We start from the raw sequence: 22,509 nt of genomic DNA, 5'->3' as shown, positions 1-22,509 counted from the left end.
CAGGGTGACCACCGGAGTACGGAGTTTTACCGTGCCCCCTAGCCGGGGGGTAGAATCGATGGCGACAACCTGGATCGGGGTGGGTAATTCTAGTATAGGAATTCCCGTTTGTAAAATTGTAATCAATAAAACTAAAAGCTGACCCTGAATCCATAAAGGCATTTCCTGACCCCTTTAAGACTCCAAAGGCAATAGAAACCGGCAACAATAATTTACTTCTTACCACCTTCGGGAGTGCGTTGTCCTTGGATACTTCAGACTTGTATGACTTTACAGAAGGCGGAGCTTTAGGACACTGACGGATCCAGTGGTCGGGATCCCCACAATAAAAACAAGAGCCCCGATGACGGCGTAGCTCTCTTCGCGTCATCCCGAGTTGCATGGGCTTGTCCAAATGGGCCTCCATCTTGGGTTCAATGGGGGAAACCTCAGGTTGAAAAAGGGTATGAGGAGAAAACAAATGCTCTCGCTGTCTCTCTCTAATCCGTCTATCTATCTGATGGCTAGCGTCATGGTCTCCTCTAAAGAGTCAGGACAGGGATAACAAACCAGCATGTCTTTTAACTTCTCAGTCAAGCCTGCCCTAAATTGACATTTGAGCGCTGGTTCGTTCCAACCCAAGGGAACGCACCACTTGTGGAACTGCGAAGAATAATCCTCCACGGGACGATTCCCCTGAGTGAAGGCCTTAAGATTGGATTCTGCCACAGAGGCTCGGTCTGGTTCATCATAAAGAACCCCTAACGCCTGGAAAAAAGGCCTACAGAATTAAGACAAGGGGAATCCGGAGGCAAAGAAAAGGCCCATTCCTGGGGGTCCCCTTGAAGCAGAGAGACAATAATACCAACACTCTGTGGATCAGGACCAGAGGAGTGAGGACGTAGTTGAAAATAAAGTTTACAGCTTTCCTTGAAAGCTAAAAAACTTTGGCGGTCACCCGAGAACCAATCGGGTAATTTAATGAGTGGTTCTACCTGAACGGTGGCGGGAGCAAGAATGGGGGGAGTTTGGACGGTCTCCTGAACCTGAAGTCTCTCCCCAAGTTCCTGTACTATTTGAGCAAGACCCTGCACATGTTCGGTGAGGCTCTGTAGAGGGTCCATGCTAAATTAAGGCCTGTGATTCTGTCACAGGGTAGAGTCTCGGGTAAAAAGATAGAGCGGAGGTGCACCCCCTAAGCTGCCACCCTGTCCCTGCCTACTTTCACTACCCACCCTAGGTGACGTGGCGCAACTAGGCGACAGTCCCTGACCTGAGTAAGTGCAAGCAGAGAGATAGAGACAGCAGGGAAGCGGACAGCCAATGAGAGGTAGCACTAGAGCGGACAGAGAGGTGGAACAAGCAAGGTACCACCAAAAACGGAAGGGGCGAGGCGAGTAAACTAGCCGGGGTCAGTCCAGGAGGTCACGTCAGTACAAGAAAAGAGGCAAAGACAAAATCCAAAAGCAAGCCGAGGTCAAAATCCGAGGTAGCGTCAAGGTTCAGGGAGCAGGCAGAAGAGGTGTCAGGAAGCAGATCAAGGGTCAAATCCAAAGGTAAGCTAAATAACAATAATAATACACAGCCTAAGGGACCAAGTGGGGAGTGAGGGTCATGTGACGTGGCCAGTGTCACATGACCGACAGACAAACAAGTCGAGCACCGAGTGATCAGCTCGGCGCTCAAGGCAGACCTAGGAGCAGGGAGCCTCCCAGCTAGCAAAAGCCGCCCTGGGAACGAGGCTGAACACAGATCCTCGCTCCCGAAGCTAAGCAGCAGGTCTGCGGCTGATGGGAGAGCGAGTGCGCCTTCGGCGCTCAGTTACAGTGGCTGCTGACAAAAGCAGCAGGTTTAATTCTGAAGTGTTTCGGGCAATATTATCTGCTCATATTCTAACAAATGCTTCAGAACTAATTGGATGGCGCTTCACAGTGCAGATGGACAATGACCCAAAGCATACTGCAAAAGCAACCAAAGAGTTTTTTAAGAGAAAGAAGTGGAATGTTATGCAAGGGCCAAGTCAATCACCTGACCTGAATCCGATTGAGCATACATTTCACTTGCTGAAGACAAAACTGAAGGGAAAATGCCCCAAGAACAAGCAGGAACTGAAGACAGTTGCAGTAAAGGCCTGGCAGAGCATCACCAGGGATGAAACCCAGCGTCTAGTGATGTCTATGCGTTCCAGACTTCAGGCTGTAATTGACTGCAAAGGATTTGCAACCAAGAATTAAAAAGTGAAAGTTTGATTTATGATTATTATTCTGTCCCATTACTTTTGGTCCCTTAACAAGTGAGAGGCACATATGCAGTTAAATCACATCTTGTTAGTTTTATTTCAAATCCATTGTGGTGGTGTATAGAACCAAAAATCTTAGAATTGTGTTGATGTCCTAATATTTATGGACCCGTCTGTATATATTTGTTAATAACTTTTCTATCAGATGCTACAATAGTTGTGTGATCTACTTTGGCAGCATCTTATGAAACCTACCATCTCTGCTTATAAGGTCACCACTAACAATATGACTAAATAGCACAGTCTTAACTAGACATGATAGACATAGGCTTTGGCCTTGTACTGGATGCCTGTTCGATGTAAACAAAGAAGACATGTAGGCTTAAACTGTGATATGAGTCAGTCTTGCCTTAGAAGTGAAAGATATAAAGAAGAACGTGTACAACACAATCATTAAAAGGATAAAAATTGCATTTCAATCTGCCTCATAGGATTGCTGAAAGTTATTCTGAAGGTATTTATTCTATATTTTCATTTTATAGTAATCTTTTCTATATAGCATATAACATATTCTGCAGAACTTGAAATATCAGAGCACATAATATAGCATGTAACATTTTTCTCTCTGCAAAATAGCATGTTTTGTATAGCAATTTTTTTTGTTTGTGTCAATTTTGAAAATCCTTATCTATCATAAACCAGATACTTTGATCATTAGGCCCATGTCACATATGTCAGTTGTTTCCGGCTACTGATTTTACTCTGGGAGCTGGACACAATAGATATATGAGCACAGATGACAGATTGATATATGCACGGATATGGCATCTATCCTCTGATAGCGCCGGTCAGAAAAATTTAGCATGCCGCGTTTCTCTGTCCAGCGCTATTTGCCATCACAACTGATGCACCAGATGTATGAGAACAATTCCATCATAAACTATGGGATCATTTCTGGCTTCAGTTCGCCTGGCATATGTAAAGGGGGTCTTTATGGTATATTCCAATGAAAGAGTTTCATAACATATCTATACTCTCTTGCAACGAAGTTCAATCTGTCATCATTACAGTTTTCATACCAGCTAATATAGTACAGAAAATAGGCTACTATTTTCCATTTTGTACAACAAACATTTTGACTTACTTTTTGTCTAACTCCTAAATTGAGAATCTGGGATTACATGACTAGTTGGTAGCTCTACCTTACAGTTAGAAAATTAGAAATACTTCCACCTTGGTCCAGTGCATCCAAACTGGAAAATAAATGAAATTATTATTACATATAATTATTAAAATAAGAATAATTTAAATAATAATGATAGTAATAATAATATAATTATAACAATATCTCATATAAATATATTTATATAACATATATATATAATATTTAAATATAATATATATTTTTATATTATTAGTATAATAATATGAATTAGGAATAATAATACAAATTTGTTTTGCTGGAAACATATATGTCTGTGTTGAAGCTGTAAATACAAAACTATAGGAACCTGAAGATTATTTCTAAATAATAATGATAATAATACTGAAGTCGTACTCCTTTCCTATCTACAGTATTTAATTGACTCATGTAATCTACATTAGCGAGATTTTTAAGATTTATGGAGCTCTATTGTCCCAAAGTCAATAGGGCTATTTGCAAAGAAATGGAAATGGAGAAAGGCAGTTCTTGATGAGTAAATGTACAACGGTAGGATATAATGCACTTTCGCTTTTAACACCTTAGTGACCACCCATACGTGTTTTTACTGACGTAAACAAAGGGGGTTTTAGCTAAACGGCTGGCTTTAATCAATCATTACATGTACTTAAAATTGTGCATTAAAAACTATAACTTGTCCTGCAAAAAATAAGACCTCATACAAGTACATTTATGAAAAAACAAAAAAGTTCTTGCTCTTGGAATGCAATTTTAAAAAAAATGTGCTTGGTCGCTAAGGGGAAGAGGTTTTCCAAGACTTTTTAACTGATGACCTATTCTCTGGATTGGTGGGGGTCCTACACCTTATCAGCTGTTTAAGGATGCAGCGATGCTCCTGATCACTGTGGCTTTCTTGCAGTGTTCCCTACGCCAGTAACTTCACATTCATTGGTCACATGACTGAGGCACAGCTCAGCCCTATTCAAATGAATGGGGCTGAGCTGCTACACCAAGCACAGCTGCTATACAATGTACGGCGCTATGCTTGATCAGCTTCCAGTAGGCTGCGGTGCTCACAGGGGCACTGGTGCCTTCTCAAACAGCTGATTAGTGGGGTTCCCGGGTGTCGGACCTCCAACTATTGGATACTAATGACCTATCCAGAAGATAGGTCATCAGTTAAAAAGTGTTGAGAAACCCCTTTAACATTACGGAAAAGGAATATTGCTAGTGAGATTATGCTGAAAACCTTTTCCAATGCCTATAAAGACTGTAAGTTTATACTGCATCTCTGTATTAATTCATTTCTGGGATGTCCAATAGCTCTGGCTCACTTTGAGAGAAAAATTGCTTATGAAATAGTAAGTCTAATATAGTAAGTTTTCAGTTGTGGATATTGAAAACAAATTTGGTCATTTGAATAGACTTCACTCAATTTGTAATTCCCAACAATATTATGTCTAGGTCCCGTCTCTCATTATATGTACATGATCGATAACTATTGGATTTCCACTTTAAAGGTATGCATTGCTACACTCCTGGCATACATACACAATGTCTGCGGTTTTGTTGTGACAGTACTGGCTAATGGTTGTCCTCCAGTGATATTGAACAACATGAATGGGACTAATGCTTAGACTACTGGTTTTAGAACAGCAATGGTTTACTTTCTGCACTCTGGTACTGAGATGTCTAAGTGTCAGATATTGGCAATGTACTCTCTCCGATCAGTGATGACATTGAGGCAGGAGGTTAATGCATGCTTCTGGAGTTCCAGCCATTAGCAGCTGTTCAAAACTTGACAGAATCCTTTACAATAGTGGCCCATGTGTAGTTGTATGTTTTGCTGGCTCTGATCCTCTGTTCCACAATAATAGCTGTAAGTTATCTAAATGCTTATATCAGGGTTACAAGAAATATAGCAAACATTTTGTAGCATGTCTGGTATAGAGCATCAAAAAAACGTTATATGAGGATGAAAAGCAGTGGTGGATATAAAGATGCGTTTCGAGGCTTCCTTTCCCTTCTTCAGTAGCTTGTGAATAGCATAAATCTAATGCAAAGTCAGAGAAAAATATTTTCACTGAATCATCATGACTTTTTTATATTTCCATCTATAGAGCTGTGTGAGGGCTTGTTTTTTGCAGGGCAAAATATAGTTTTTATAGGCACAACTTATAGGTATACACAGCTTTTTGATTACTTTTTCTTTAATCATGTTTATTTTTTTATTGTTTATTTTACAGTTTTTTTATATTATAAATGTTTTTTTTTACTGAACTTTTTATTCCGCTTAGGAAATTTTAACATGTGATCCTCTGATCGTTTGTTTCATAGACTGCAATAGTAAACTATTGAAGTGTATGTGATTTTTACTGGCTGCCTATTCAGCCTTGCTGCAGGCTTTGATAGAAGGAATGAGAGAGCCATGTCCCTGTGTTTAACCACACAGATGCTACAGTCACTATTGTGACAACACCCGCCACGTATGATCCTCCTCCATATATGTTTTCTGCAAATCTCACGATCTTAGGGTTCATGAATAGTTTAAAATTGGATTTAGACAGGCCGAATGAGGGGCCGATTGTCAGGAAGGAATGCTTCCTTCCAACAGTCAGTTGCTCGTTCAGTGGAGGAGACCGCGAATTTACATGCAATGATCTCCTTCACTGTATGAAGACGAGGGATCACTATTGCGATCCCTCGTCCTCATACAGATTCATGGTTTCTGAGCAGCAGATAATTGTTTAGACCAAACGATCTGCTACCCAAAAGCCATGATCGGTGGTGCCTGCATGAGCGACAGGATCACCCAAGGAACAGGCATTTCACTTGTTCGTCAGGTGTTTGGCGGCACATTTAGATGGCCAGATGATCAGGAACAACTGTTTGCAGGAACGGACACTGCAATCTGCACCTGAAATTCACCTAATTTGGCGTATTTCAGCTTGATAAATGAGCCCCTTAATTTTAGACAAATAGTGAGGGATTCCTTAATCTCTACAACACTATAATTTTATTAGTTTTTTCAATAAGAGATAAATGTTCTCAATTGGAGAGCAAAGTAATCTCAATTTATGACATAGGAAAGGGATCTACAAGGCTGGAATGGCTGACTGAATGACAGTTTTGTTGTTTTCTTGATCGGCCTAAATAAACATGCAAACAGAGGAGAATTGCATTGTAAATTTTGAGAAGTCCTGAACAATCATGGGAGATCATAGGGGAGGCATGCTGCTCTCAGTCTTACCTGGTGATTGTTGGCCTGACAAAGAGAGTCAAGTGAGACTGTCTGCCATGCTAAAGGTCCAGACAAAGAGGAAGTTAAAGACTCGGATTTGGATCTAACATACAGTTAGGTCCATAAATATTGGGACATCGACACAATTCTAACATTTTTGGCTCTATACACCACCACAATGGATTTCAAATGAAACGGACAAGATGTGCTTTAACTGCAGATTTACATCCAAATCAGGTGAACGGTGTAGGAATTACAAAAGTTTGCATATGTGCCTCCCACTTATTAAGGGGCCAAAAGTAATGGGACATAATAATAATCATAAATCAAACTTTCACTTTTTAATACTTGGCTGCAAATACTTTGCAGTAAATTACAGCCTGAAGTCTGGAACGTATAGACATCACCAGACGCTGGGTTTCATCCCTGGTGATGCTCTGCCAGGCCTCTACTGCAACTGTCTTCAGTTCCTGCTTGTTCTTGGGGCATTTTCCCTTCAGTTTTGTCTTCAGCAAGTGAAATGCATGCTCAATCGGATTCAGGTCAGGTGATTGACTTGGCCATTGCATAACATTCCAGTTCTTTCCTTTAAAAAACTCTTTGGTTGCTTTTGCAGTATGCTTTGGATCATTGTCCATCTGCACTGTGAAGCGCCGTCCAATGAGTTCTGAAGCATTTGGCTGAATATGAGCAGATAATATTGCCCAAAACACTTCAGAATTCATCCTGCTGCTTTTGTCAGCAGTCACATTATCAATAAATACAAGAGAACCAGTTCCATTGGTAGCCACACATGCCCACGCCATGACACTACCACCACCATGCTTCACTGATGAGGTGGTATGCTTAGGATCATGAGCAGTTCCTTTCCTTCTCCATACTCTTCTCTTCCCGTCACTCTGGTACAAGTTGATCTTGGTCTCATCTGTCCATAGGATGTTGTTCCAGAACTGTGAAGGCTTTTTTAGATGTCGTTTGGCAAACTCTAATCTGACCTTCCTATTTTTGAGGCTCACCAATGGTTTACATCTTGTGGTGAACCCTCTGTATTCACTCTGGTGAAGTCTTCTCTTGATTGTTGACTTTGACACACATACACCTACCTCCTGGAGAGTGTTCTTGATCTGGCCAACTGTTGTGAAAGGTGTTTTCTTTACAAGGGAAAGAATTCTTCGGTCATCCACCACAGTTGTTTTCCGAGGTCTTCCGGGTCTTTTGGTATTGCTGAGCTCACCGATGCGTTCCTTCTTTTTAAGAATGTTCAGTTGTTTTGGACGCGCTTAATGTTTTTGCTATCTCTCTGATGGGTTTGTTTTGTTTTTTCAGCCTAATGATGGCTTGCTTCACTGATAGTGACAGCTCTTTGGATCTCATATTGAGAGTTGACAGCGACAGATTCCAAATGCAAATAGCACACTTGAAATGAACTCTGGACCTTGTATCTGCTTATTGTAATTGGGATAATGAGGGAATAACACACACCTGGCCATGGAACAGCTGAGAAGCCAATTGTTCCATTACTTTTGGCCCCTTAACAACTGGGAGGCACATATGCAAACTGTTGTAATTCCTACACCGTTCACCTGATTTGCATGTAAATACCATGAAATTAAAGCTGACAGTCTGCAGTTAAAGCCCATCTTGTTTGTTTCATTTCAAATCCATTGTGCTGGTGTATAGAGCCAAACATTTTAGAATAGTGTCTATGTCCCAATATTTATGGACCTGACTGTACATGTAGTGGCTTCAAACAAGTATATGCAGAAAACCATCCACTCATTTTTTTAAATAAAAAATACATAGGATATTCACATATAATTAAAATTGTTTAATGGAGGTGTCCCCTTTAAATAGGAGCATGTATTTTTGCCATGGGAGATACATTGCATTTTATAGAGATTATCCCCACCTACGTTATTTTCTTTCTTTAGCATTTACAGTAACAATAGGCAAAATTCACTTTAATCTTTCTATTTACGATTCATTATGAAACCCGACTATATTGACCAAGGCAGCAGGTAGTTTTTAGAATCCTGCTTTCCTTTAGTAACAAATCACATTATCAGTCAAGATGTTTTGTTGTTGTGGCTTTTATTTCCTCCTGGCAGTAGAAGGTGTGTTCCTTATTTCTGGTTTCTGATCATTCGTTACACTTTCTACTTCAAAGGGCAATTGAATTAACAGCAAATGCAAATAAACCAGCACTTATAGCACAGTTTTTGCTTTCTTGTGGGTTTATATTTTATTATTTTCTTAATAAATAAAGTGTCGTTGTTTCTATAATAAGATGAAATAAAAATCTAACATGAGCACACCAAACAACCTATTTTAGGCTGTTATCTGTTTTGGAGATCCGGCTGCCTGATCCAATGCAAATGCTGGCTTTCGGCCGGACAAAAAAAAATTATATGCAACAGTATTTGTCCAGCCAAAACCTGGCATTTATGACGGAAATCGGCCAGATCACTGCTGGACCGTATTGCAGTCCATAGTGATCCTGTGGTGAAGTAGAGGATCCCGCAACACCAGATCCTGCAAGATCCAGCAGGCTCCTCTGTGCCCAGATCTCCTAATGGAGATGTGAACGAGGCCTTAATGTATTATTTGTCATTTTTATATTTATTTTATACTTCTAATCACAAAAGCAAATTAAACAACAGGCTTAAGGATTGCTTAGCTACTTTCACACTAGCGTTTTCAATTCCGCTATTGAGATCCGGAAGCAGCGTTATTCTGTCCGCGATGTGGTGTGGAGCAAGACAGATCCGTCCTGACACACAATGTAAGTCAATGGGGACGGATCCATTTTCTCTGACACAATAGATTTTCAATGGTGTTCATGATGGATCCGTCATTGCTATATAAGACATAATACAACCGGATCCATTCATGACGGATGCATGCGGCTGTATTATTGTAACGCTAATGTGAAAGTAGCCTTATGTGTACAGTCGTGGCCAAAAGTTTTGAGAATTACATAAATATTTGAAATTGGAAAGGTTGCTGCTTAAGTTTTTATAATAGCAATTTGCATATACTCCAGAATGTTATGAAGAGTGATCAGATGAATTGCATAGTCCTTCTTTGCCATAAAAATTAACTTAATCCCAAAAAACCTTTCCACTGCATTTCATTGCTGTCATTAAAGGACCTGCTGAGATCACTTCAGTAATCGTCTTGTAAACTCAGGTGAGAATGTTGACGAGCACAAGGCTGGAGATCATTATGTCAGGCTGATTGGGTTAAAATGGCAGACTTGACCTGTTAAAAGGAGGGTGATGCTTGAAATCATTGTTCTTCTATTGTTAACCATGGTGACCTGCAATGAAACGTATGCAGCCATCATTGCGTTGCATAAAAATGGCTTCACAGGCAAGGATATTTTTACTACTAAGATTGCACCTCAATCAACAATTTATAGGATCATCAAGAACTTCAAGGAAAGAGGTTCAATTCTTGTTAAGAAGGCTTCAGGGCTTCCAAGAAAGTCCAGCAAGCGACAGGATCGTCTCCTAAAGAGGATTCAGCTGCGGGATTGGAGTGCCACCAGTGCAGAGCTTGCTCAGGAATGGCAGCAGGCAGGTATGAGCGCATCTGCACGCACAGTGAGGCGAAGACTTTTGGAAGATGGCCTGGTGTCAAGAAGGGCAGCAAAGAAGCCACTTCTCTCAAAAAAAACCCATCAGGGACAGATTGATCTTCTGCAGAAAATATGATGAATGGACTGCTGAGGACTGGGGCAAAGTCATATTCTCTGATGGAGCCTCTTTCCGATTGTTTGGGGCATCAGGAAAAAGGATTGTCCGGAGAAGAAAAGGTGAGCGCTACCATCAGTCCTGTGTCATGCCAACAGTAAAGCATCCTGAGACCATTCATGTGTGGGGTTGCTTCTCATCCAAGGGAGTGGGCTCACTCACTATTTTGCCCAAAAACACAGCCATGAAAAAGAATGGTACCAAAACACCCTCCAACAGCAACTTCTTCCAACAATCCAACAACAGTTTGGTGAAGAACAATGCATTTTCCAGCACGACGGAGCACCGTGCCATAAGGCAAAAGTGATAACTAAGTGGCTCGGGGACAAAAACGTTGACATTTTGGGTCCATGGCCTGGAAACTCCCCAGATCTTAATCCCATTGAGAACTTGTGGTCAATCCTCAAGAGACGGGTGGACAAACAAAAACCCACTAATTCTGACAAACTCCAAGAAGTGATTATGAAAGAATGGGTTGCTATCAGTCAGGAATTGGCCCAGAAGTTGATTGAGAGCATGCCCAGTCAAATTGCAGAGGTCCTGAAAAAGAAGGGCCAACACTGCAAATATTGACTCTTTGCATTCATGTCATGTAATTGTCGATAAAAGCCTTTGAAACGTATGAAGTGCGTGTAATTATATTTCACTACATCACAGAAACAACTGAAACAAAGATCTAAAAGCAGTTTAGCAGCAAACTTTGTGAAAACTAATATTTGTGTCATTCTCAAAACTTTTGGCCACGACTATATGTGTAACTTAGGCTATAATAAGGAGATTGCAGTAAGCAGAACCATGTAGAGCTCTTGCGCTCTTATGTCAATAAGAGTGGGCAGATTCTTGCATGAACTCGTGAGCCTTTGTATACAACAAACCTACAAAAAAATCCCCACTGTTATACTAAACTATAATGGACACCTTCCACAAACCAGGAAATCCATCTATGTAGTGAAGGCACACAGCTTCCAAAAAATACAACACAAATCGAATGCTTTATTATAATTCACTACGTACAGAAAAAAAAACTTCATTTATATAACAAGGATTATCAGGGTAAAGCCCCTCATATACCTGAATACAGAAACCTGTATGGGACAATACTCAATAACAGTCTAATGTTACCAATTAATAATGACATAGATAGTAATACTACATAGGAAATAAACAGTCACAATTCCATTATGGTTACATACTATGCAGCTGAATATTAAAATGTGATGGATATATAATATCAAATGGACATTACAATGCAGTAAATATGTATACAAAAATGCACAAGTGTAAGATATAAATGCTAAAAAAGCAACCCAATTTAGTTATCTGATCAGGCAACCAAAAACTGTAACTCGCTGCAAAACTGTTTATTACATAAAATACTAAATACACACATGTATCTAGTATAGAAACATTTTTGCACAAAAATTGTGTATGCATCAATAGCGATATAAAGACAGTATGTAGCCATCAGTATAAGATGTGCAACCATATTCCTTGTACATAACACAGCACAGTAAATGTCATGGATACATGATTTTACTATTTATCTAACATGCTGGCTCAGGTATGGAACACTGGAAATACCTTGAGACATCGACAGTCTCGTCAGAATGCCCTGTGTATCCAACTACTTAATGGATAATTACTAGGGCTCTGTATTTTTATGTCTATTTCATGAGGTTCTGTATTTCCTGGCTTAGCGTGTACAGTGCCTAGGTCCCTAAATTCCCTACTTGCTAGCTACAAAGGCTTAGAGGGAACATTGCAAGCCCAATGTGGAGATTGTCTTTGGTCAGTTTTGAACCGAAGACCCCAGTACTTCAAACAAACAATGCTAACCTTTGAGGACACTTGTGCTAATATGTTGCAACACACAACACCCATAGATTAGTCATTGTGTCTTATAACATGCCTCTCTCGCAAGCCTTCACTGATCTCTCTAAGGCCTCATGCACACGACAGTTGTTTTTTTGCGTCTGCAAATTGTGTGTCCGCCCAAAAAAACGGATGCGACATCGTTTTTTTTTTTTTAAGGATCCATTTTTTCCACAGATCCCTTGTAATACATGCCTATCCTTGTCCGCAAATGTAAAAAAAAGTAGGACATGCACAATTTCTTTTGCTGAAGGGAAACACGGACAACAGACGCGGAACACAAATGGTTGAACTATCAGCATTTTTTTTGCTGACCCATTGAAATGAATGGGTCCCCATCCTATCCGCAAAAAAAACGGAACAGAGGCCGAGAAAAACAACTGTCGTGTGCATGAGGCCCTACACATATATATACTGGACCAGGCACAGTTATTGTTCTTCATTTTCTTTCTTTCCCTCCACCTTGCCTGTATACCAATTTGACACTCATCCCAGTCATTGTCAGATTCCTGAGAACTAAAGACTAGTATATGCTTGGATTTCCCATGTTTCAGTACCTCCAGTACTCCACCTAAGGACTTTTTTATTTGCCTACTGTCCCCCGTTCTTCCGCTGTCAGCACTAAAAGTTGCACTGAAATAAACATTGTTAGGACTGCCGTGCATGCACACAGGAGTCCTCTCCATTAGGATAGCACAGCACATCATAATGGAGAGGACTCCTGTGTGCATGCACGGCAGTCCTAACAATGTATTTCAGCGCAGATTTAAAATCAGACAGGGGCAATAGGAAAACTTGCAATATGTACTTCTTATGTGTAACACTACTCATGTATTACAGCAAATAATAGTCCAAGAATGTGGTGACTCTGTCACCATGATTCTGGACTATTATCCGTAGTAATACATTAGTAGTGCTGCACATAAGTCAAGATCGCCATTTTTTTATTTTTCCACATATCTTCGGAGACCCGCTGTCAGCTCACAAAGCTGCACTGAAAAACAACGTCTGGACTGCTGTGCCATGCCAACATAATGGAGAGGACCCCGTTCACATGCACAGCAGTCCTGACAATGTAGGAAAATTAAAAAAATAGCAATATTGACTCCTTTTCTGCAGCACTACTCATGTACTACTGCAGATAGTCCAGAATCATGGTGACAGATTTCCTTTAATTTAGATGCCTCACAATAAGCTGTGGGAGCTATCCTTTCTCAGATAGTGAGACCAGAAGGTCCCACAAAATGTATTTCAGCCAAAATAGATTATTATGTTTGAAATATTAGCTATTACACTGTCATCAAAAGAATGGCAGCTTTTATGAGAGTCTCAGCCATCTTTAACTTCCATGGACTACAAGAATTTAGTTTAGAATATTTAAGCATTGCTTAGGGGTAGAACCTACACAAAGCCGGTGTGGTCTGTTCTTTCCAAATTCTTGTTCCACATCACATACTATCAGTATAAAAACATGGCAAGCCTCTTGCCCAGGGGCGTAACTACCATAGCGGCAGACCATGCGACTGCTATGGGGCCCAGGGCAAGCGGGGGCCCAGTCTTAGTTGGGATTATCAACTCTTCTACTGGGGGTGAAAACTTGGTTAGGACTCTACCCTAGTCTAAAGGAACAACTTTTAGCAAATGAAGCAGTGGCAAGCTGGCCCAAGGGTCACTGAAAGGGGTTTAGGCAGAAACCCTTCTGTCCTGTGTTGGGGGCCTGGTTTGATCCTTGCTATGGGGCCCTTACTTCTCTATGTATGCCACTGCTCTTGCCTTATCCCAGTTACATTCTTCTGACCCAGTCTAATCTTGCTAATGTCCCAATTTTGAGAGAATAATTTCCTTGCTACCTTTCCCAATCTGATAACCCTTCTTAATGTTTATTTCATCACAATCCACAAAAATAAGCCAAGTGGCCATGGGGGGAGGGATCAAGAAGACAGCGGAACTAGTCCTTACTCCGCTAAAGCCTGTATTACACCTGTCGATCTTTCGGCACATGATTGCTGATGAGCGTTCATATGAACACTTGTTAGCGATCATCTTGCAGTGTAATACTGACACCAATTGCCAGATGAACAAGCAAACAAGCTTGATCTTTGGGCAATCCAAATCTTTTGACATAAAAAAAAAAATAGGTTTGCAGACGGCAGATTGTGGTGTCTAATCATGATCTGCCGCCGGCAAACCACTATTCAGCATGGGGACAAGCGATAGCATAGCAACCACTCCTTCCCATGCCGTGGAGGAGATGGCTGCATGTAATAGCAGCAGTCTCCTCCGCTAGTGAGGAGGCAATTGCTGGAAAGTCAATCATTAGCCAAAATGTGTTTCTGCAAAAATTATTGGATTAAAATGTATAGTTACAGCCCAGTTCTACTGTTTACCACCCCAAACTCTAGAGATTGAACTTTGTTGATCCCCTGCATTTCACCCTCAAAACAATGGACAGGCTGAGGGAATTAATCAAATGCTTGAATGTTTTTCTTCCTTTTATCATAAATGGCTTTTGGTTTTTCCTTTGGCAGAATTTTATAATTGTTTTCAGGATTACAACTGTCTCAAGTATGAAATCACACAGGTTCCTGAACATGCAGACTGAAGAAGACAAGATTGATGTAAGATTCCAGTTGGCAACAAAGTGTGGTTTTCGACACTTAGCCTTTATTTTTCCTCTAACAAGCATAATGGAAGCGCCAAAAGAAGTATGGCCGAGTTCACATGAACGTGTGTGATCCGTGGCTGTATTGGGTCCGCAAATCCGGAATTGCGGAATGGCCACACGGAATGGGACCCCTCGGAAGCACTACGGAGTGCTTCTGTGGGGTTTGCGTCCCGTACTTCCGTTCCGCAAAAAGATAGAACAGGTCCTATCTTTTTGCGGAACGGGCGGATCGCGGACCCATTAAAGTGAATGGGTCCGCGATCCAATGTGGCTGACCCATGGCCGGCGATCGTGCATTGCGGGCCGCAGCACGGGCACGAGTCACACACTTTAGTGTGTACTCGGCCTATCACTGTATAAAATCAGTATCAGTTTATCTAATACCAAAACACTATAAAGGGCTCAAGGATAGCATTAGCTTTGATTTTATGTGGGCAGAGAAAAGATTCACTTATCTAGGACTTGAAAGTATTCAGTTTTTACAATTTTCAAAATCAATTGACTATATCGCGGTGACATTTTTTGCTGTGTTGATTCCCTACCTTGATGCTCACATTGAATTCTGAGGCACAGCAAGGCTTGTAAGGCTCTGCCCTTTCAACAGAACATTATCAATGATCTTGCCGCTGAAGACAGGACTGATGACATAGGAAGACAAGACACCATCATTTAGAATAACCTAGCCAGCTAACAAACACATGTATACTATAACCTACCATTACCACTGGAGCTAATTTTATCCAGCCTTGCTCAGTGATCAATGCCAGATAAAATTACTATGAGCCTCATGCATGTTTATTTACCGGACAACGCTATTCTCTCCAGCGGCTGATCAGGCGCACTAGAGACAACAAACGCACGTTCCTTTTATATATTGTTCTCTTAACAAATGCATCCACGCCAAACCAATAAATCCGCATCTTGCACGGGGGCCCTAGTCGGCGTCCATACATCAGCCAACAAACACTGCTCTGCTGAACACATCAGTCTCCCCCGGCCCACAGCCCAGTGCTTAGCACATGGACCATTCGCCGACGGAGACCTCTGCGCCCAGCAGCTGTGACAGGACATACACGGGAAGATATCCACTCCAATGGTTTACCCTGACACTGAGAGACATGATGACAATACACAATATATTAGAAACAAATCCTAATAAAATTTCCACAACAGTCCCTCCTCTTTGTCAGAAATTTTCTCTGACGCAGCAGACAAGACTACAGTTTACTATCCCCTCCCTTTTACCTGCTGTGCAGAGAAAAAAAATCTGTTGAATCCCTCCTACCTCGCTCACCAAACTGTTGTAGAAATATTAATAGTTGTAATCTGCTCGCATCAAACTTTGTGTAAAGAAATAGGTAAATCTTTCTTCCCTCAACCACAGTCAGAGCCAGACCCAGGTGTTACCATCTTGATTGAATTCTGAGCAACTCCTCCTCCTCCCAGTCTGTTCCTTTTATTTACTCACAAAAGGTGTAAAAGGGGCTGGCCCAAGACAAGGATACAGGAAGTGATGACATACAGGAAGTGATGACATGTCAAAGGACAGGGAAGGGCAATCAATGTGGCTGGACAGACAATGCACACACCCCATCCCTGTATAAGGAAGAATGAGTCATGTCCATTGTCTGACCAGCCAGGTGGCCGCCCACCCCCCCATCACTGTCAGCATGGACCTCATTTAATACTGCTCAAAAGTGACCAGTATCTAATGAAGATCATTCTACTGGTTCTTATAGGTTTGAGATTATCTGCGAGACATTGCTACGACTATTGTCAGTATACGGTACGAGTATACCGACAAGGCAGATATGCATGTCTTAAAAGCAGATATGTATCCAGAAAGGTATAGCGAAGCCGCAGCAGAGGTATAATATGTATCTCTCATTATGCAGACTTCGATCCTCTAATGTGTATAGACATTTGAAGGGAAGAAGCCCAGTGCATTGCACTTGGTGCTCACAAACCGGCAAACGCCCCCCTACACACTGAGAACACATCTCCAAGTCCGTGAGAAGGTTTTCATACTGACGGTTTTACCACTGGTCCCGATTCAACCCAAGTACCTTCTGCTAGAGCGTTCTTTGGCTAAATCCGACACAGGGAGACAGATGACAATCTATAAAACCACACACACATCCTAAGATAAAATGTCTGCATAATAAAATTTCCACAACAGGTCTTTACGGAGGCTTATATCTGTGATGTTTCAACTTGGAGGGGATGGAGAGGCAGAGACCTGATACTATAGACAGCCCTCATGAGCCTTGCGCTGGGTGTCGGCCATAGATCACAATTACCCTGAAGTTCACTCAAAATTTTATATATTAAATTAATTTTATTCATCCTTGCTTTTGAGGTGAATTTGCGGCCTGATACAACCACTTTTGGGGTGTGTTTATTCCATATATAAAAGTACTTCCATTCATCCTTGCTTTTTTGGCTTAGATCTGTGATGTTTAAGCTTGGAGGGGATGGAGAGGCAGAGACCTGATGTTATAGACAGACCCCATAAGCCTTGCGCTGGGATGTAAACACATGGTGCGGGCCAGAGATCACAATTACCCTGAAGGAGTCAAAGTTCACTAAAAATGTCATAATTTCACTTATACAATGCAGTAAGGTGGAATGGTGTTTTTTTGTTTTTTTTTGTGTAACTGGAAAACCTCTTTAAAGGAGTTCTCCGCGAATTAAGTAAATGGAAATACTTAAATATTATTTTATAATAAATATATTCACAAATACCTTTCATGAATTATAATGGCTTGTTTTGTCTAGGAAGCAATCATTAGGAGAAATAAAATGGCCGCCGTCCTATTAGTACACACAAAACCTGTCCTTCATGCTCTCTGCTCTGCTTGTCAGGGGTTATGATCCTGAATACAGGTGAATATCTGTGAGAATGGAGATGATGATGAGACATGGGAGGAGGGTGAGGTGTGGCTAATAAGCAGCAGCACTTGAATGCAGTCTCCATTACCACAGCCCTACATTACCACAGTCTGTCCTGTTCATCCTCTCTGTACTTCATGTCTCCTCATGAACTAAATTCCCCAGAGATTCAGATAAAGTTCTTATCATCTGTATTCAAGATAATAATCTCTGACAATTAGAGCAGAAAGGAGGATGAGGCAGCTCTTTACCTCAGTGTTGTGAAGGAACTTGTCCTGCTGTGTGATTAGGACAGGTTTTGTGTGAACTAATGGGATGGCAGCCATTTTGTTTCTCCTGATTGCTCCCTAGACAAAACAAGACATTAGAAATCATGAAAGGTATTTGAGAATATATTTATTATAAAGTAATATTTAAGTATTTTAATTTTCTTAATTCCTGGAGAACCCCTTTAACATTACTCTGCATTTATAGAATCTAGGTCAGTGTAAGGGCTAGGCAACTAGGCAACTTAAAGGGAGTCTTTCACGCAGATTCACCCTATTAACCTAATAACAATTTTATGTCCACGGCATCCCCCCTATTAAAACTGTGCTTACCGTTTGTTCCTTGCTATCATCGTTCTGCAGAAAAACACTTTTAATCCACATGCAAATGAGGCTGTGAAGGTGCATGCGCACGGTAAACTGTGATGCCCCGGCCCGACTGTGCTTATTCAATGCGCACGCGCCGATATCGCATTCATCGGCGCATGCACGGGAGGAGGGAAGTTAGAGCAGAGACTAAGGGCGGGCAGATGCAGGGAGTGGCTTCGTATGAAAATGACCCAGGGGCCTGGGCACTGGCCGTTGTAACGCCGCCCCTGGGCACCTTCACAGCCTCATTTGCATGTGGATTAAAAGTGTTTTTCTGCAGAACGATGATTGCAATGAACAAACAGTAAGCACCGTTTTAATAGGGGGGATGCCGTGGACATAACACTGTTATTAGGTTAATAGGGGGAATCTGCAAGGTGTCATGAGTAGCAAGAATTCACTTAGTCAAAAATTTTATTTTTTTCCGAAGGTTGTACATTTGTTGTGATGCATTTCATTTTCCTTCCCTCAGAAGTGGTTTAAAGAACTTGACCACTTGTTCAGCAGGTATATTTGGGCAAACAAGAGGCCAAGAGTACAGCATCCATTACCCAGATTCCTGCAGATAATCCCGCAGATAATTTATTGGGCAATAGATCATTTATGCGGTCAAAAATGTATTGTTTGCCCGCAGCAGATCGGGCTGTGTAAACAGCATCTGCTGCCGGCATATAACTAGTCAGTATGGGGACAAGCAATGGCATTACAGAGCGCTCCTCCCCATACTGTGGAGGAAATTGCTGTATGTAAATGCAGCGGTCTCCTCCAACATAGAGCAGTTGATTGTCGTGAAATAACGTTTAACTCACAACAATCTGCTGCTGTGTCGTCCTGTGTAAAGGGACCCTAGAGCTCAGTGTAATGTACGTACTTCCTCTTTCCACTTGCACTCCATTTTTTTAAAGCCTAACTAAATGAACCTTAGTTCACAGTTATCATTTTTCTGCTTATGAACTGATTGAAAGACAAAAGTATTTTCTATTTTGCTAAGTGTATAGGAAGATAGGAAGTAGTTTATAGGAACGAGCTGTACCATTGAAGTGAATGTAATTACACCTGCTTACCGCTGCAATGTCGATGGCGAGCGCGTAAAAAATAAAGGGAAGACTGCGCTGACATGGCGCACAGCTTTCTTTTCGACCAGCTCGTCGGTGGGGGTGCCGGGTGTCAGACCCCGCCAAATCTGATATTGATGACCTATTCTGAGGATAGGTCATCAATAAAAATATCTCCGAAGACCCTGTGAAGGCCAACATTAGTGTATAGTTGTCAAGCTTCCCTAGAGTGTAGAGTTTGGCCAACAATGCAACTTGTATAGGTAGCTCTAAACTCCCCCACACACACACAGATGATGTTGAGGGAGAGGAGGATTGGAAAAATGTTTGCCCAATCCTTTTGTTTTTTGAGGAGATAAGCCACCGCTAGAAGTGTCAGTGGCTTTATCCTCTCTACCAAGTGACAACACATAGGTTCAGTCGAACCAATCATGTATGTGTTTAGGGGAGTTGGAAGGGAGTCGGGAGAGACAGCTGTCAGTCAACATCTATTAAATGTGTATTGCCAGCTTTAGAAGGTTTCTGGGCACATCCTCAGATTAACCTCTTCCTCAGATTAACCTCTTAATTTATTTATTTTTTATTTAGCACACATCGTGGTTTAACATTTTTTTTTTTTAGGGTATGACAATTATTTTTGTGACTATTTAAGACTGTTTATGAAAACACCTTAGGGAAACCTATGCAAACATTAAAAAAATTACTTTATTCTTTAAATTTGCAAATTGACATCAAATTAAGTTAAATAAATGGATACCCTAGTTTGTTTTGTCATTTCGATATATAATATGTATAGTCTAGAATGAACAGGGTGGCTATGGCAATAGTTTTAGTTGGCATGGGCATTTTCTTTTACCTCTATTTGCATTTTTATAGGATTCTCAGTTATGTGGAAACAGTCCCTATGGTGACATCAATCACTGACAGACCTAAGAACCAGCATAGCGGCAAAGCCTTGTAATGGAGAGTGGGTTTGGAACCACTGTGGCAACTAACTGGTTTGACTTAGAGCTAGACCTAAGGGGGTTATCCTGGTGGTCCCCTGGTTTTCACCCTTTAAACCCTATACAGGGATCTGATCTTTGCTGCAGGAGAGCCAACAGGCCACTACCTAGTCAGGGCGGTAGTGGAGGATCAGAGTCGGTACACAGGCAGACAAACATAAAAGCAAACCTTCGCTAGGTCTAGTAAGCTAGAATACCTAAAGCTCAGGCACCTTTCACCTAGAGATTGAGCTTCCAACAAACTTGGCCTTAACAAATATTATGTGTGTACATGAGGAATAACACTTTTTCTCACCTTTATATCACTTGTATCTGGCATGTTTTTTAGCAGTTTTCCTCTCAGCCTGCTGAGTATCTGGTTAGCAGTTCTCTCAGACTTGGTAGGTGGAGACTATCTGCCATCCACTGCACACAGGAAGTAGAGGATATGTCACGTTCAGGTGTGGGAGGGAAACACCACACCAAACATAGGAGGGAAACGGGTGAGGGAATAAGGCCTTGAAACTAGGGAAAGGAGATGGACACCTCCTAGTAATACCATAATCAAAGTCCTGACTAACTACCAGTATGAACAAACCCCAGGGGTAGGTGAGTTCATACACAGGAATACCTAATGTCTTAACTCACCCTATAGGACCCTGGTACTACTGTCAGGACTGAGACAATCTGTTCCTCCAAAAGGAAGGATGAACAGGAGTCTCCCTCAGGCCTTAATACAAATGACAGGGAAATGCAACACACAAAATAACCCAAACAAAATACAAAAGGGAAAGAAAACACTTAACATAGTGGGAGAAACAACAATAAATAGAGATGGTTAAATGACCACAATAGCCACACCTGGGGGAAAGAAGGTGTGGCAAGCACCAGAAACAATACAGATGTCATTTGATCCAAATGGAAAACATATTAGATCAAACCATGTGTTGCCAGTCTCACCGATCTCCTGCCACCTGTCATGGGAATGTCCGTGACAGGAGAACTATAAGCTGGCTAGTAAACAGCTGATAGAAGTACTAGACATTTCTCACTGATAAAGCATGTTTTTTACTGGACAAGTTGTACTTTCTCATTTAATATTGCATACAATGTAGTAGGAAGCTGGAAAAAAATTCCAAATGGGGTAAAAATGGAAAATAATTATTTTATCACATTTTTATATTTACATATTCAGAGCTGTGTGAGGGCTTATTTTTTTCTGTTACATCATTCATCATACAGGATAAGTACATTTATATTTTGTTTATATTACAATGTTTCTTGTGGTCACTTTTACTATTGATTTATGAAAAGTTATGTGAAAAGTTAGAGACCATTTAAAGACGTTATCCCATGATTTATGTAAAAAATGAAAATCAGACATCATATATTACATGGCAATCTCTTTCTAACAAACTTAGAACCAGCCCTGTACCTCACTCTCCCCATATAGATTTTTGTTGTTCTTTCCTTGTAATGCACTGGTTATTTGAGCCCATGTTGTCTGCTATTATATTGCTGACTGGAAACATGCAGTTTTGTTATCGTCATCTAATATTGTAAATGCTTTTTACACTGCAGCATAAAAACTTACTTTAGGTAATGCAACAGACACCTCAGTTGAACTTTGTGGACCCCATTATAAGTTAATAGAATGAATGAATAAGATGTCTCACAATACATATGTGGATACATATGTGTCTTTTATGGCAGTCATTTTTCTTTACTTTTCCCTGGATACAGCAAGGATAACTGCATATATTTAACCCTTTAATGTGGTTTTCTGGTTTGCAACAATATCCTTTAAAATAATAATTTATGACGGTACCTGTAATTTTGTCATTTATTTATTTATTTTGCCTTTATTGCTCCTATCTTCTGTTCCTGGGCTGTGGTTACATGACCATGTCCATGCAGCTCTTTCTTATTTCCTGTGATGTTATGTCCATAGGTGTGTCAAAGCAGCAACAGGGGCAGGGATTGGGGAGTGTCTATTTAAGTAGTGGGGGAGGAGTTATAAACTAGCTAGGC

This window comes from Bufo gargarizans, chromosome 1 (assembly GCF_014858855.1).
Source record: "Bufo gargarizans isolate SCDJY-AF-19 chromosome 1, ASM1485885v1, whole genome shotgun sequence".
Classification (NCBI taxonomy): domain Eukaryota; kingdom Metazoa; phylum Chordata; class Amphibia; order Anura; family Bufonidae; genus Bufo; species Bufo gargarizans.
Note: the sequence above shows the minus strand (reverse complement) of the source record.